The 16252-nt window shown below is 39.6% G+C and overlaps 1 long non-coding RNA gene across 1 annotated transcript in view; it reads left to right on the forward strand.

Moving 5' to 3' along the window:
* Positions 1 to 15413, forward strand: part of LOC119482431 — a 30513-nt gene extending 15100 nt beyond the window's left edge. Inside the window, exon 2 of the long non-coding RNA XR_005205424.1 lies at positions 15054 to 15413. This is a non-coding gene — a long non-coding RNA (uncharacterized LOC119482431). The remainder of the gene's footprint in view (positions 1 to 15053) is intronic.
* The last annotated feature ends 839 nt before the right edge of the window (positions 15414 to 16252 follow it).

The raw sequence follows: 16252 nt of genomic DNA on the forward strand, positions 1-16252 counted from the left end.
TTAACACAAGCTGGGCTGTCAGAAGGGAGAGAGAGAGGGAGGTAGAGAGAGCATACCTCTGCATACTGTACGCCTGGGTATGGGTCTTTATGCATGAGCATACTAGTATGTCGGCATTTACCTCAAGTACATTTGTGTTGTATGTGAGCAGTGCAGTGTGGAGCAGGAGTGTGTCTTTAATGAGCTCTGAGAAGGTGAAGGTAAAGAGGAGTCTAAAGCACTGAAAATCTCTCACGATACATTTGGGTTTCTCTGTGATTATGATAATAGGAAAAAAAAAAAAAAAATGATAAACAAAAGATTTGTTCAGAAATAATATAATTGAAAATAGAAAAAATAATTTAAAAAAATGTCCAAAAGCTGTTTGTTGTTTTTTTTAAGGTTTTAAAATCATTTTTTTTTTAATGCCAGAATCAAAATAATTGCTTCATTTGACTCTATGCGGAGGTAGAAGGAAGTTACCGCTTTTATTGTTGTAGTCTGAGTAACATAACGTCAAATCCGTTCCGTATCCGTCAAACTAAAACAAACCGCAGCGAGCCGAAACGACAAAGCAGAAATCGGCGGAGGGTCCGCGTGGATATGACCTGCACCCTCACATTTTAAATCCAAAGTGGCAAACACTACACATACAGTAAAGATTCAAAACACTTTGGGTTTCACATATTGCCAGCAAAAAAAACAGCGAAAGTGCTTACAGAGATAACAGGGTGCTGCGTTTCCGCGACGACGCCGTCAGTCGGGACGGCGTTATCAGCTGTAACCGCCGTATGAGAGCAGTGCAGAGCGGTGGTGTGTATTTTATTGCATCAGTGTGTGTGCATGTGTCAATTGTCCTGTTGGTGAATCCTGGTCAGATTGATTGCCAGGACTGCGTGCCAATGTGCCTGGGTACATTACACAGCACTCAAAGAGTCTTGACCGGAAAAAACCATGGGGACATTAGTCTGTTGATGTTGACTGTGTGTGTGTGTGTGTGTGTGTGTGTGTGTATGTGTGTGTGTGTGTGAGTGTGAGTGAGTGAATGATTACAGAAAGATCACTGAGAGGTTGACACATTTTTGGAGAAAAGAGCCAAGCTCAGCTGTCTGACAAGTCTAATTGATGCACTGCCAAGAAATCTGTCACTGCACTGTGTCAACTAAGTTACTCAGAGATATTTTTTTTTCTCTGTTAGATTCATGGACAGTTTTATCACAAAGAAGGAAAGAAATGGGGATAGAAAGAGGGCCCAGTCCTTAGAAATGTTGGTGCACAAAGAGGAAAGACATGGAGAGAAAATATAGATATATAAAAACAGCAAAAATGTATACGAGACAGAACATTAAGAATAGTCAACAATAAGAGATATAGCGATGTGAAAGGGAGAGAAAAGCAAACTAGACGAAGAGAAATGGAAAGAGAAAATGTACAGAAAGAAAATCCTAAAAATGAAATCTTTTAGCAAAGCAACCTGCCAGTGGAAACCACAGGAGGGGTGGGAGAGGGAGAATCGACAGCTGAGTACTTTAAATTTGGTTTCATAGAAACTGAACACCAAAGTTGAGGACGGATTACTTTGAGAAATTCATGTTTTGCTCCTAATACGCTTTTGATATGCTTGTCCAACTGTTGCTGCGAGCTCGGTTAAAAACACTTTCCCTCACCTGTCTTTTTTACGCTGTAATGAGAAGTGTATTTTGCTTGATATCTCGCGTTACCGATTCGGCCACTGTCGGGTTGTGTCTGTCGTTGTGATTTTTCTGACGGGAAATAAACGAAAAACTTTGCAGAGACGGGGTGAAGGAATGAGAGTGAGGAAAGACAGGACGGCAAGATGAGCTGAGAGTAATGAGCATTTGAGAGTGATTATAAAAGGAAAACACAGATGCTCTTAGGGCTATGTGTGCACCTCAAGGCAAGGTTAAAAGGGTCTAGGCCTATATGCTTTAAGTATTCTATGAATTTGTGCTAGAGCTCAAACCCTCCCTCATCTTTCTCTTAGTTTCCTATTGCATAATGCGTCCAACAATAATCTCCACCATCCATCACTTTGTCTTCCCATTGTTCCTAGCAATAGGGGATAAATTGTTTCAATATTTTGTAAAAATGGAACTATGTATTTGCACCTATATGAATCCCTCTTAGACATCAAGTGCATTCTTGTATTTCATCTCATGGGTCAGAGGTCAGGAGTGATAAAACCTATGACCTCCCTGTAAAAGAACAGACTCCTACAGGCCATGTCATGAATAGTGTAAACCCATCTCAGACTTAAAAAAAACAAACATTGGACAGTTTGTTTGTATGTTTCTGAATTATTTGTATTATTTCTTTTAACATTACCACAATCGATCCATTACCATAACCACATGTTTGCTATTGTAACCATGCTGACAATGGTCCCCTAACCTTAGGGAAGTATTCATGTTTAACCAAAAACCATGTTTCCCTAACCTTAACATACTTATTTGAACCCAAACCATGGCATTAATATAGGTACAAATACATAGTCACATTTTTATTAACATTTATCCCCTATTAAACATAAAATTGAGCTCTTGCAACAAGCCATAGAATACTTAACCAAACCTTAATGTATAACAGTGCATCATATTTTATAAGTTCATCATATATTTTGTATGTAAATTTATTAAATTACATTTTCAAACAGTAAAGTAACTAGTAACTATTGATGTCAATTACATGTAATAAAAGTATATTTCCCTCTAAGTTGTAGACGAGTAGAAGTGTGAAGTAAGTCTGATGTGCCAGATGGTTTGTTACACAGAACCATCTAAGAAGTCGTCATTTGAAACTGTTTAGAAAAGGGCAGGCGCTTTCAAAAAATACTTGGCAGGTGATTGGATGAACCATCTGTCAATCAAACTCTTGCCAAAGCCAGTCGGGAGAAGAGCAAAGACATCATTTCCATCAAGGAGAGAAGCCCTCGGTGCCGTTCTTTGCTCTTCTTTCAAATGAGAAATACTCTCCAGTTCTGATATAACTGTTGCTATTGCAGCATCTACGCTAACCTCTTTAGGAGGTTGTTTTGAACGAACAGTCGCCTCTCCGTGTCATCGCGTTACACACACCTAAACCACGCCTGTAGCTGCACAGAGTGCTGATCGGTCCGGTCACTGGCTGGCCAAACACAAACGCATTACTTGAAGCCTGACAAGATGGATTTTCAAGTGATATGTGATATCGCGAGAATCTAGCTGCCGTGCAATGTATGAGCATTAAATATAAATACTCAAGTAAAGTACAAGTACATCAAATCTCTACTTAAGTACAGTATTTGAGTAATTGTAGTTACACTCTACTAAGCAACAACTGAATACCAACCACTGCTTAACAATTTAACTTTACAAATATTGTAGGATATTTCCAACTTGAAAATGAAGAAAAAAACAGACAGCCAACTCATGAACACCAGAGACTTTCACAAAAAGAGATACTTCAAAAGGCTAAGAGGCCACAGGACCTGATGCTGAGAGAAGGCCTTGGGGCATAAACACATTTTCGGCACCAAGAAAACGTAAGAAATAAAAATGGTGTCAAGGCTGCAGGACACGGACAAATATTCTCACTGCAAAACATCCTGTCAACGAGGACAAATAAAACCTGTCTCATTGTCTCATCTATTTCACATTATTAATTTAATCCAGATCTTCACGGCCAAGTTAGATGAAATAGAGGGTTTGAGTGGTAATGTGTCGGCCACCTCTGTCTGACTTTAAGTGTGTTGTTTTGCAGTCTTTCACGTTAATTTGACAGTATTTTGGTCGTTTGTGGAAAAAGGAGCCACAATGGCAAATTTTCTGCAACAACAGTAAATCAGTAACAGCAATTCAGTTGTTCGAGATGTGGTAATGTTAGGTAACAGGATGCAACCATCACTAATGGTAACGCAGCTCCTCAGGGATTGAAGCTGTTATTATTCTCATTTTGACAATCTAACCGGTGACAACACATTAGTTAAGGTTGTAAAGACTATGGCTGTTGGTAGTTGTTGATGGTTTTGTTTAAATATGCTGAATTGTAATTTTATGGATTGTTATTGTTTGGACGATTAAGCTAAGACAGCTTATTTGTGCCAACGTTAGTTGTCACTTGTTGTCACTTGTTGCTTGATAAATATTCACGTATTCTGCAGCCTGATGGAGACACCCAGTGTCAGTGTGGCAAGGCAGAGGCAGTATCCTTTTGTTCCTGAGCAATTGGGATTGGTACCGGAGTGAAACCGGGCGCTTACAGTCAAACTCAGCCATTTATCCGTTTTTTCCACACTAATTGGCAACTACCAAGACTGTTGATTGCTGACGGCACAGAGATACCATGTGATACCAACTTTGTTATACTGTTGGCTCACAAGCCTTGTTAGAAGCGACAACCAAGCATCGGATAGAGATAAAGAAAATGTTGATTTTGGACACGTTTTGAAAGTCGGTGGCTGGCGGTACCACAGTTTTGCATGTCGGAGAACTACGGTGGCCAAAAACGCGAAAGGCTCTCTCTCGAGCCAGTGTTTGGTTTGTCTGTTCTGGGCTACTGTGGAAACATGGTGAAGAGGACCCGCTCCCTATGTAGATATAAAGGGCTTATTCTAAGCTAACAAAAACACAACAATTCTTAGTTTCAGGTGATTTTACGCCAATGAAAACATAGTTAAATATATTATATTCCATTTTTGCTAGTAGATCCACCAAAATGCCACACACTGTTCCTTTAAGGTGTTGAATGCGTGAATGACAGCTTGTAATTTATTCTAATAATGTTGAAAAATGTATACTGAAAGGGCCCAGAGACTAAAGTGAAAGAAAGCCCATTTCTTTAACCTGAACAATCCAGTCATCACACCGCAGAGAAAAACAACTCATCCAATTGTAAGAGCACTCCAATTGGAATCAGCCACACACACACACTCACACACACACACACACACTCACACTCACACTCGTAAGTGGCCCAATCAACTGCATACTGGGGAAACAATCCTAAGTAGCATTATTTGCCTCTTGACTCAGCATTTCTTCACTAACAGAAAGGCGGAGAGACAAATGCTCACAACAAAAGCCTGCTATTGATTCAACGGCTGCCGAATCAAATGCATACAGCGGGCAGAGAAAGCCAATTTGCGGAACAAACAAAGATTTTCCAGTTAGGCTGTCTTAAAAAATTGCACTGACTTACTTGTAAAAAAATCAGATTGAACCATACATTTCCTTGCAAATGCTGGTGCTACTGTAAGAATCCTGAATGGGTATGCACTGTATAGCTATTCTTGGATAATTAGGAATGCATTCACATTAGTGTCAGGGTGATCAATTGATAGATCGCTGCATCGTTTCATTTGATAGATCAGTACATTGCCTGTAAAATAATGCCATATGCTTGTTAAATCCAGTCACATCGGTTAGTGGTTTAAGAGCCAAATTGTTGGAAATCAATGACAACTCGTTTTTATCATTGGATGTTTGGGGCTACTACAAAAGAGTGTACTTCTTCAAAAGTGAGAATGAATGAAAATGAGATGCCATATAACTCAAATAAATGCCAAAACACCATTACTTATTCAAGTTATTCTAATGACAGAACTTAACTCAAATATGGATGCACCAATACCGATACCAGTATTGGGGATCGGGTCCAATACTGTGCTCATGTACTCGTACTCTCAAAGCGGCTCCAATACAACGGCAACGATACAACTTTACGGCTGTGACCGCTCTGTTTTTATTTAACATTACAGTTCCTTTATAGCATTGGGTTTAAATCCAAAATATTGCCAAATAGGTACTTTTGCTTTTCGCTTTGACACCAAGGCCTCCGCCATCGTCTTGTCTGTCGACTCTCTCTCGTCCCTTGTGTGAAATCAGACTCTTGCAACTCTGTGCTGAGATACTGTACGGAGCAGACACTTTCACTCTCAGTCTGTAGCGTCTGTCGTCCAACTATGTATTGATAACACGGCGCTGATACGCGAAAATGAACTAAATGGGTTTTATTTATATAAAAGAAGCAAAGCGATGGAGGGGGTGGTGGGCAAGTAATGTAATCAGTGTATGCCTGAACACCATGTAAGACCGGTAACGTTGACTACCGTGGCAGGCCTACAAGTTACATGGACAAACAGCCATCCATCAGTCTACCAGATGGACAGGCATTTAAGTCAGGCAAAACTAAACACTCTGATTGCCGTCCAGTTAGCCAGCCAAATATTAATTTATTCAGTAAACTAGACAACGAGCCAGCCAGTCAGTCACGCAGGCAGTAGCTCAATCATCCAGCCGTACAGCAGGCCCAACGAGTGCCAGCCAGTCTGTCAGCCACAAAGCAGCCTACGTCATTTGGTGGTCAGCCAGGCTCCCAGGCAGCCTACCAGCCAAATATCCCAGTCAGACAGTCTGAAAAGTCACCCAAATATTTGGCGGGCCATGGCATTCCCTCACCCGATCTGTCAGGCAACCGAATCAGCTTTTTCCGCCAACATTTGCGATTGCATTCCAAAGAAAGAGAGCGAGCGACAGCCTTGAGGTTAGCGAGAGAGAAGGTGAGAAAACAGAGACACAAATCAAGATAAACAGAGAGGAAACAAAATAGAAGCATGCCAGAAAAGCGCTCAGCATTCAGCAGCAGAGCCAGCAGATGGTATAGCATTCACTGCATTCATTCAATAATGGGCTGACTATAACAAATGTATTTAGCAACGTGTGTGTATGTGCAGGTGTGTGAAGGCAAAAATCACTATAATAATGTATTTCATTTTGTCAGTTTACGAGACAAAATAGAAGAAGTGATGGTTTGAAAAACAGACAAGAAAGCTAATAGAGTAATAAACACAATGGTGATATTTCATTTGTAGAAAAATGGAATTAAATTAGCAGCAATGTGGCTATAATGGAGAGGGACAATAGATGACACAAGATGGCCATTGTTTTATGAGGCACAATGCTGCCAAAGGCACTGCATCATTATTACACACAGCGTCTGTGCACACATGCCAATACACTCATCTGCACACACACACACACACACACACACACAACAGAATACTGTAGATACTAACAAAAAAGATAAATACACACAGAGCTACACACATGCACGCTTGTATAGACATAAAACATTTGGAATATTAATTTGCTGCCTCATGATAAGAGATAAAGCCTTTTAAATGGTTAGTTGAAAGCCCATTGTACCAGCAGTACCACCAGGGAGAGGCCTTTTGTCTCATAATAAATTTGCCATAACCGTGTGTGTGTGTGTGTGTATAATGATAGAATTAAGAAACTGGATGAATCATGAAAACGACTCCACATTACAGTTTGATATGGTAGCCAGGGGAGTAAGTATAGAGGTGTAGAAGGTATAGATTGAAACATTTGGCAGGGAATATAAACGCAGAAATAACAGGCAAAGCAGAAGGCTCAGCAAATTTGTGATCACTTAACAGCCCTCTGGGACGCACACCTACATGCCTTAACTAATTCAGTTTTTCGTCTTCTGAAGACATCTATATGCAAGTATTCTGCATTATTAATTCATAGCAAACGTTCTGTGCCGGTGCTGGGAGTCGTGTGACATTGATACAGTATAGCACAGCAAAAAGAGAAAAAAAAGAACACAAGCAGCATGGGGTTGCATCTCATCTCCTCCTAGTACTTAGCACTTACGCACCACCTTTCTTTAACCCTTAACCAAGTAGTTTTAGTTTAACCTTAACCACACTTACCGATATGTTTGTTTCCATTAGTGGATGTTAGGAATAACCAACTGAAAGGAACAGGGTGTAGCATTTAGGAGGATCTATTGGCAGAAATGGAATATAATATTCATTACTATGTTTTCTTTTGTGTATAACCACCTGAAACTAAGAATCGTTGTGTTTTCGTTAGCTTAGAATGAGCCCTTCATATCTACATAGGGGGCGGGTCCTCTTCACAAAGTCCGCCATTTTGTTCCCTCGCCATGTTTCTACAGTAGCCAAGAACGGACAAACCAAACACTGGCTTGAGAGAGAGAGCCTTTCGCATTTTTACGCTACCTGAAGGCCAAAACCTTGGCGCCACCAGCCTCCATCTGACTTCCAAAACGTGTCCAAAATCAATATTTTGTTTATCTCTGTGGAAGATGTCTGATGCTTGGTTGTCGCTTGTGAGCCAATAGTATAACAAAGTTGGTATCACATGGTATCTCTGTGCCGTCAGCGATCAACAGTCTTGGTAGTTGCCAATTAGTGTGGAAAAAACAGATAAATGGCTGAGTTTGACTGTAAGCGCCCGGTTTCACTCCGGTACCAATCCCAATTGCTCAGCAACAAAAGGATACTGCCTCTGCCTTGCCACACTGACACTGGTGTCTCCATCAGGCTGCAGAATACGTGAATATTTATCAAGCAACAAGTGGCAACAAGTGACAACTAACGTTGGCACAAATAAGCTGTCTTAGCTTAATCGTCCAAACAACAACAATCCATAAAATTACAATTCAGCATATTTAAACACAACCATCAACAACTACCAACAGCCATAGTCTTTACAACCTTAACTAATGTGTTGTCACCGGTTAGATTGTCAAAATGAGAATAATAACAGCTTCAATCCCTGAGGAGCTGTGTTACCATTAGTAATGGTTGCGTCAGTTACCTAACATTACCACATCTTGAACAACTGAATTGCTGTTACTGATTTACTGTTGTTGCAGAAAATTGCCATTGTTTTCGTTACCTTAGAATGAGCCCTTCATATCTACATAGGGAGCGATTCCTCTTCACAGAGTCTGCCATGTTTCTACAGTAGCCCAGAACGGACAAACCAAACACTGTTTACTCTTCCTGTCGATAACGTCACTCGCTGTCATCGCCGCCACACTCTCTCTCTTGCTTCACCACTCACATAGCATGTATACACACACACTCCAAGCTCTCTACTCTTACACCGTGTCCTAACTGGATGCGACATGCGCGAGCGTCAGCGACAAAATTAGGTTGACTACATTGTTTTATATTGTACTGTTCTAACTGGCTGCGAGAGACGTGACTCGACGCTTTGAGCTGAACTTTTGTCAGTCGCCCTGCTTCACTGAAGCTTCGATGTAAAGAATTTGCATAGATTATTTTTAGTATTCAAATTATTAAAGGAATCGTTTCCACCCTAAAGAACAGTACTTGAGTAAATGTTCTTTGTTACTTTCTACTGTTGTTGTTTCGGTGACGTGTGGATGTTTAGGTTCTGTTGAGTCAACATTACTGCAGCTATTCTGTAGTGTAACATTAAATGCTTATGCAAGTAGTCGTCTTTATCAACTAGCTGGCTAGTTGCCAACAGATATTGCCATATTAGAGCATTAGCACTGATTAGCAGATATTAGGCTAACCATGTCATTCACATAAACCAGCTATACTCCCACATAACCACAATCTTGGTTATTTAAGATTACCCTAGATTCCTTGAAGTATGTTCATGCATTCAGAGGGCAGATTTGATCAATTTAATAGCTTGCTTACTCTAAAATATTGGGAAAATGCGTTCGTGGAGAGTTAAGAAACTCAAAAGAACCACTGGCTCTCACAAGCTACATTTGATCCTTCACTAGAAACTTGTCTCGTGCAACCAAGACGCTGCTGAGCTGACAACTAGTTGCTGCTTCTACTAAGTGAATCAGACTGCTCAGTTAGACATCTTGCTTCCAGCTGCGGTTGTGCTGTACACGCTGAGCAGCTCTGCCAGCAGAAACCACTTCTACCTGGGTTTCCTCGCTTTATTGTGCACGCTGCTGCTGACCTGCCTGACCTGCACATATCTCACCTTCAGGAGCCAAGTCTCCGTCAGGAATCAGAGCGGTGCATCATGACTGTTAAATTACTCTTTCAATCATTTTTGTTGACTAGTATAGATGTAGGTAGATAGATAGATAGATAGATAGATAGATATTATAGATAAATAGGTAGATACTGTAGATAGGTAGGTAGGTAGATACTATAGATCTATAGGTACATAGATAGATACTATACGTAGGTAGATAGATAGAAGGATACTATAGATAGATTCTATAGATCTATACGTACGTAGATAGATAGATAGATACTGTAGATCTAGAGGTATGTAGATAGATACTACAGGTAGGTAAATAGATACGATAGATAGATAGATAGACAGATAGATAGATAGATAGATAGATAGATAGATAGATAGATAGATACTATAGGTAGATAGGTAGGTAGATAGGTAGGTAGATAGATAGGTAGGTTGATAGAACTGCTATGTGCTCGCTGAAACTTCCTGTGGCAAAAGAGGAACTGTCGAGCAACAAGTAGTCTACAAAGTTTTCTAGTAAAACGATACTGAAGACTAAATGTCTTTGAACACACTACAAGCATCCTGTAGACAACCCGTTCAAACTAAACTTGAACTAATAAATATGTTTCTCCTACTTTCTAATCTGCCGCTGGAAGTTCATTGCCATGACAGTTTATTTTTTTGTCCAATTTATGAATTCGTCGTAAGCAGTTAAGACAGGGACTATATTTTAAACATGCCAAAACAACTACAATGTATTAAGTATCTTGTTTGTAAAATGCGGACAAAAAGCACTAACAAATTCACGAAAAAGTCAGAGAGGAGAGACATTAAAGTCGTTTGAACAATCTCTGAATCTACCTTTAAGGCCATCATCCACACATTACTGAGCTAATTTCCTACGAACACCAGCAATGTGACGAATGTCCAGCAACACATGTCAATTTCCGCTCGTTACATGCATACAGTCTTCAAAACAAACTTCCGTCTTCACAGGGAATCATTTATTTAGGTTTAGGCAACAAAACTATTCGGTTAGGTTCAGGAAATTATCGTGGTTTGGGTTAAAATAACTACGAAAGTTAGGTGACAAACTACCTTCTTACACAGCATTTGTTGCTCTTTATACTTCCTGTTTCACAAATTGATTTTGTGGCATATTACAGTGCATTACTTTTTGTAGGTTTAACTAAGGATGCTGTATGAGAACAGCCTGACTGAGGGATCTCAACTGGTGCAGAGAAATAACAGTCAATTCATGTCATGTAGTTCATGTAAATGCTACAGAAAAAATTGCCAAAGACGGGGTATTGTATGAAAGCCAAAGTCATAAGCATGTGGGAGTATGCGGAAGAGAAAGAGAGCAAGAGAGAGAATTAATGTTATCGAGGTTTTCTTTTATTCATCCTCGTGTTATATTATTTCTACAGTCTTGACGTCTTGTCAGGGTCTCTGGCTCCTTGATAACTGTGTCCACTTTTCCCACAGGGCCGATTCTAAAGGGCTTTTATTCAGCAGTAACACCATATTCTTATCTAGGGAGTACAGACGCTCACATGCACGTTACACACACACACGCACTGACACAGATACACAAATACTGCATTATGCTTCCACATCGCTCACATTCTCACATGCACACTAACGGCAATGAAAAACACTAAAGCTCCCACGCATGCATACAGTATAGGCTTAAACGCGATGACACACACATACATATACAGCTACAGGGACAAACTAAATATCCCAGATTATTTAGAATCTCCATAGCAACAACTTGGGCATGAGAATAGTGCCACTTGGAGATAAATGTCTGGTCACAGAGCTGTCATTCATGTAATGTTGTTTTTGTTTTGTTGTTATAGATGAAAATGATGGAAAGATACGGGTTGTGAACCTGTGTGGGTATTCATTACCATAAATGATAAAAGATATCATAAATGCAAATTACAGGCTTTGTTCCTAATGAATATCTCAAAGAGAAAAACACCCCCCCAAAACTGAGTTCACACATGAAGAGTTTTCTACAGAAATTAGAAATATCTTTGTTTAAAGAAAAACACTGGGTAGCAATGCTGAAATAGAATCTCAGAATGTTTTACCATTTTTCATCAAATTTCTGATGAGGTGACGAACTATAGCGTGTTAACTCTTGAAGGAGTAGTTGGACATTTTGTGAAACATTTTTGCTTTCTTACAAAGAGTACAATGAGACGATTGATACCACTCTCGTGTCTGTACAGTAAATATGAAGCTGGAGCCAGCAGCTGTTTAGCTTAGATTACAGTAACTTAGCATAAAGACTGAAAACAGGGGGAAACAACTACTCTGTCCAAAGTAGGGCAGCCACAAAACCAGACTTTCACTACATGAAAAGAATTCACAATAACGACATAATCGTGATATCTAGAGAAAAAAAAAATGGTATCAGTCAAATTCATCTTTAACTTTGTTGATTATGCGTTTTATCTCTTTTTTGGCAAATTAATTACACTAAAAATACAAGTGTGGGAAGGTGGAGAGAGAGTCTGTAACCATAACTGTTTGTATAAAATGATTTAAGAGGTGCTGGATTATTCACACAATATCATCATATGTGTATTATTAACATGATATCAATATTTCATTTTTAAATATCATGGTTTTCATCAATACTGGTATATCGCGACTCTCCTAGTCCAGAGTTAACTAAATCTGCCTGCCGCTGGTTGCCTGGCAACTGGTCCCACCCAATAAACAACCCGACAATTAATCTTCCATAAACAGCAAATGTTCATTTTTACACTTTGATGTTTGTAAGGATTTAAACAAAAAAAGATATGTGTTGATGAGGTGCCGGTCGCCTATTTCACCTCTTTGTGTTAAGATAACCAGCGGCGTGTAGTTGCTTGATATTTACTGTACAGACAACTTTAATATATTTATGTATATTGCCCCAAATCAAACTGGATGTATTAAAAAAATCAGTTAAACATACGTCATCCTTGGTCCTACAATCTAATTAGGCAAAATGCATTAACAGAAGAAATCAATTGTATCCTTAGTTAGTGGCATTAGGGAAAATACAAAGTACAGTTGTACAGGTATGAGTGAAGTATCTGGCTCACAGTTATTACAACAATGACAGACCCATTCACAAACAACTGCTATGTTCAAGTTTTTCCTTTTTTTAATACTTTGCAATGGGAGTGCCGCAATTTACACTTTGCTACAAACAGCAGCAGCGTGACGAGCCACAGAGCGTCTTATTCTGCACCACGCGCTGTGCGTATGGTGTTTTTTTCTGGTCGCCGAGAGTTGAAAAATTTGCAACTTTGGGTAAAACTCCACAATGACCCAATCGTCACATCCTACATGTAGCTACAAGTGCTAAACAACAACAACAATAGAGGAGAAATTAATACACATAGACCGGCGGATCCGGCCTCTCGCCCTACGTGCTTCAGCCTTCCCTTCATCCAAAACAAGTACTCTACCGTGTGCCTGACGTTTTGATATTCCGTATCATAGCAACCAGACGCAACCAAAGCGCCTCAGTTGAAAACAAAACGCTGCGCCTCGTTGCCCTTCTGTGTTCAGCATTTAACAATAAACAAGTATTTAATTTGGCTTTCTTTTGAAAAAAGTTGCAATAATACCAAATATCGCACTGTTGAGCCAATCATCATCACCACAGAGGACATTCTTTCACCATGACAGCCGTATCACAATCAGTCTGAATGACAAAGAGCAAATGGTAAAAAATACAGGGGTCACAAAAATACTTGCATTCAGCTTGTGAAGAGTTTAAATTAATGCATAGTACGGGCTTATATAACATATATCGGCGAATTAAAATGGGCTGGTCGAGTGCCTTTAAATGTTGAGTAGAAGCTAGTTGAATGTATTTCATAAATCATTACTCATTGCATCACTTGACCGCAGGGTTGAAAGAGACTATAAGTGGTGCTTTTTATGAACTTTACACATCCCAGTGTGTTTAGAATTGATGTATGTGTGGTATGCATATTATTAAGGGTATTTGATGTTGAAGGCAAACATTTTATAGGGTTGGAACTGTGAGTGTTTGTGTGTGCTTACTCTTTCCCCCTGTATGTATATGTGTAGTTGGGAGTTCTGTATGGAACTGTAGAAATATGTGTTTGTGTGTGTAATTTGTTGCTTTCATGCTGATTTCTGCTCCCCTCCAGTGGTCTCCTCTCAGCAGTGGACCAACCCCACCAGCGCAAAGCCGTCAATGAAAAACAGTTACACACACTCACACACGCAAGCAAGCACATACACACAGATATTCATACACAGCACGAAAAAAACCTGCAGAAACGCTACACACACTGAACAGGGAGGGGCAAAGACGCACTAGCATGTACACACAGTCAAACACATGTGACGTGATTTTACAGTTCATTGATGGTTAAGTTCAAATTGAAATGTGATGAAGATAAACCACAATTTCATGTTTATTTCCGTCACTACGGCTTCTTTAAATCCCATCTGAGCTGCAAACCTGACAAATACACATATAGCGTGTAAAATCCAGCTGCAAACACGACCAACCTCTGTAAACATGTCTGCTTGATAAATACAGTGCATGTGTTTGGGGCAGAATGGGTCACATCTGTGCCTGAAAAACAGACGAAAGAAAAAGCTTTAGTAAACCTGGCCCCTATGTGTTTAAATGAGTCCCGTCACTCCATTAATTTATGCAGTTTTACCAAACAAATTCAATGTATTTTGTTCCATTTTTCCCCCTTTATTTCCTCAGTGATTCAAAGAGACCAAAGGAATCTCACTCTGCAAAACAAAGGCTTTCTTTCATTTCTTATACATATTCTAAATGAGGAGCCTTCTGCCTCATGGGTGAAGCACGCCCACAGTAGCTGCTATAATCCTAAACACACCAACAATCATCTGCATATGTACATTTAAAAATATCACGGGGGAAAAAACAACATGTACTGTAGTGCTGTAAATCCAAACTTTACCATTTAGAGAAACCCACACACAGTACTCAGTGCATTTAACAAAGATTAAAGGGAAAATTTCGCCGATTTGAGGAAAATAGGTTGGGAACCATTGCCCTATAATATTGGCCAAAAAGATGCCCAGAGTATCGGCACCCTGACGTTATTTGTTGTCTTCACTAGCAACTTGGAATTACCGCTGTGTTTTGTGTTTACAATAGCTGCTAACCTTACAGTATATATTCAGTACTAGTAATGTTAGCTTCCAGAGAAATAAACCATCTTCTATTCTGTCTCTTGCTCTCTGCAGACGATATCGTTTGGCTGCTTTTCTTGAGTTGGTGCTACAAGGGGAGAGAGTTGGAAAAGCAAACCGCATCATCTTGTGTCGTACATCGCATCAGAGCCAAATACCCCCCCTCAATGGTCAGTACTATACCATGAAGTGGACGACGCAACGGACGAGCTTTGAACATGATATGCAAAAAATTTTAGTGTAATGCTGCTAAAGTTTAATGTTGCTAACAATGGACACTTTTACCTCAAAGCTTGTTGACTGATCTGGACTTTGTGTCAAAGTATGATGTGCAATATGCTAAACATTTATTTGAAAATGTAATAACACAATGTAACGTGTTGGTTTGAATAAAGTTGTTTTCTAAATATATAATTTATATTCACACTATTGACTATCAAATATGGCTGCAGGTACACCTGTGGATGCATGCAGAATCATACCTGCTGGCGTACGCAGAGGTCATTCACATTTGAAGGGATATGTATTGCATTTTATTTAGTGCTGTCAAAGTTTACGTGATAATAATGCGTTATTTTAATCGATAGAAAGCCATAGATTTATTACATCATGAGGGAAATTGCTTTCCAGCTCTTGCAACACAAATTTGAAAGAGTGCAAATACAAATATTGCAAAAAAGAATAAATAAACATTAGAGTAGGTGCAAACTATAACAAAACTAGATAACAGTAAGCTGCAAATAAAGTGCAATCAAAACATAAAACAATATACGCAATGCCAAAACAGGTTACCAGTTAGGATGATAATATGGTAATGTTGCATATTGATATGTTTGTACAGTATCAAATCCGTACACAGACCTGCGTTTGAAACGCCCACCTCTGCGAGGCAGAAGGATTGAGGAGGTACAAGGAGTTGCTGCAATGCATCCTGGTACATGTATGCACTGCCTGCACAGCTCTCACTCTAGTGCTGCTGAGGAGAACTCATTAAATATAGCATGCACTGGGGAATTTATTGCTTCAATGAACAACATTTATCATCCACATAAAAAGTGGCAAAATGTCCCTTTAAGAAGCACACACACAGCGAGAGAGAATATAACAGCACCATTGGACCACTGGATGTTTGTACAGTAAGTACGAACAAAATACAGAGGGGAAAAAAAACAGAGCAGCAGAACTCTGTATCAAAAATACTACGTACTACTGTGAGCAAACTGTTTTTACAAGCTGAAACCATGAGAAAAGCC

The sequence above is a fragment of the Sebastes umbrosus genome, chromosome 23 (assembly GCF_015220745.1).
Source record: "Sebastes umbrosus isolate fSebUmb1 chromosome 23, fSebUmb1.pri, whole genome shotgun sequence".
NCBI lineage: Eukaryota > Metazoa > Chordata > Actinopteri > Perciformes > Sebastidae > Sebastes > Sebastes umbrosus.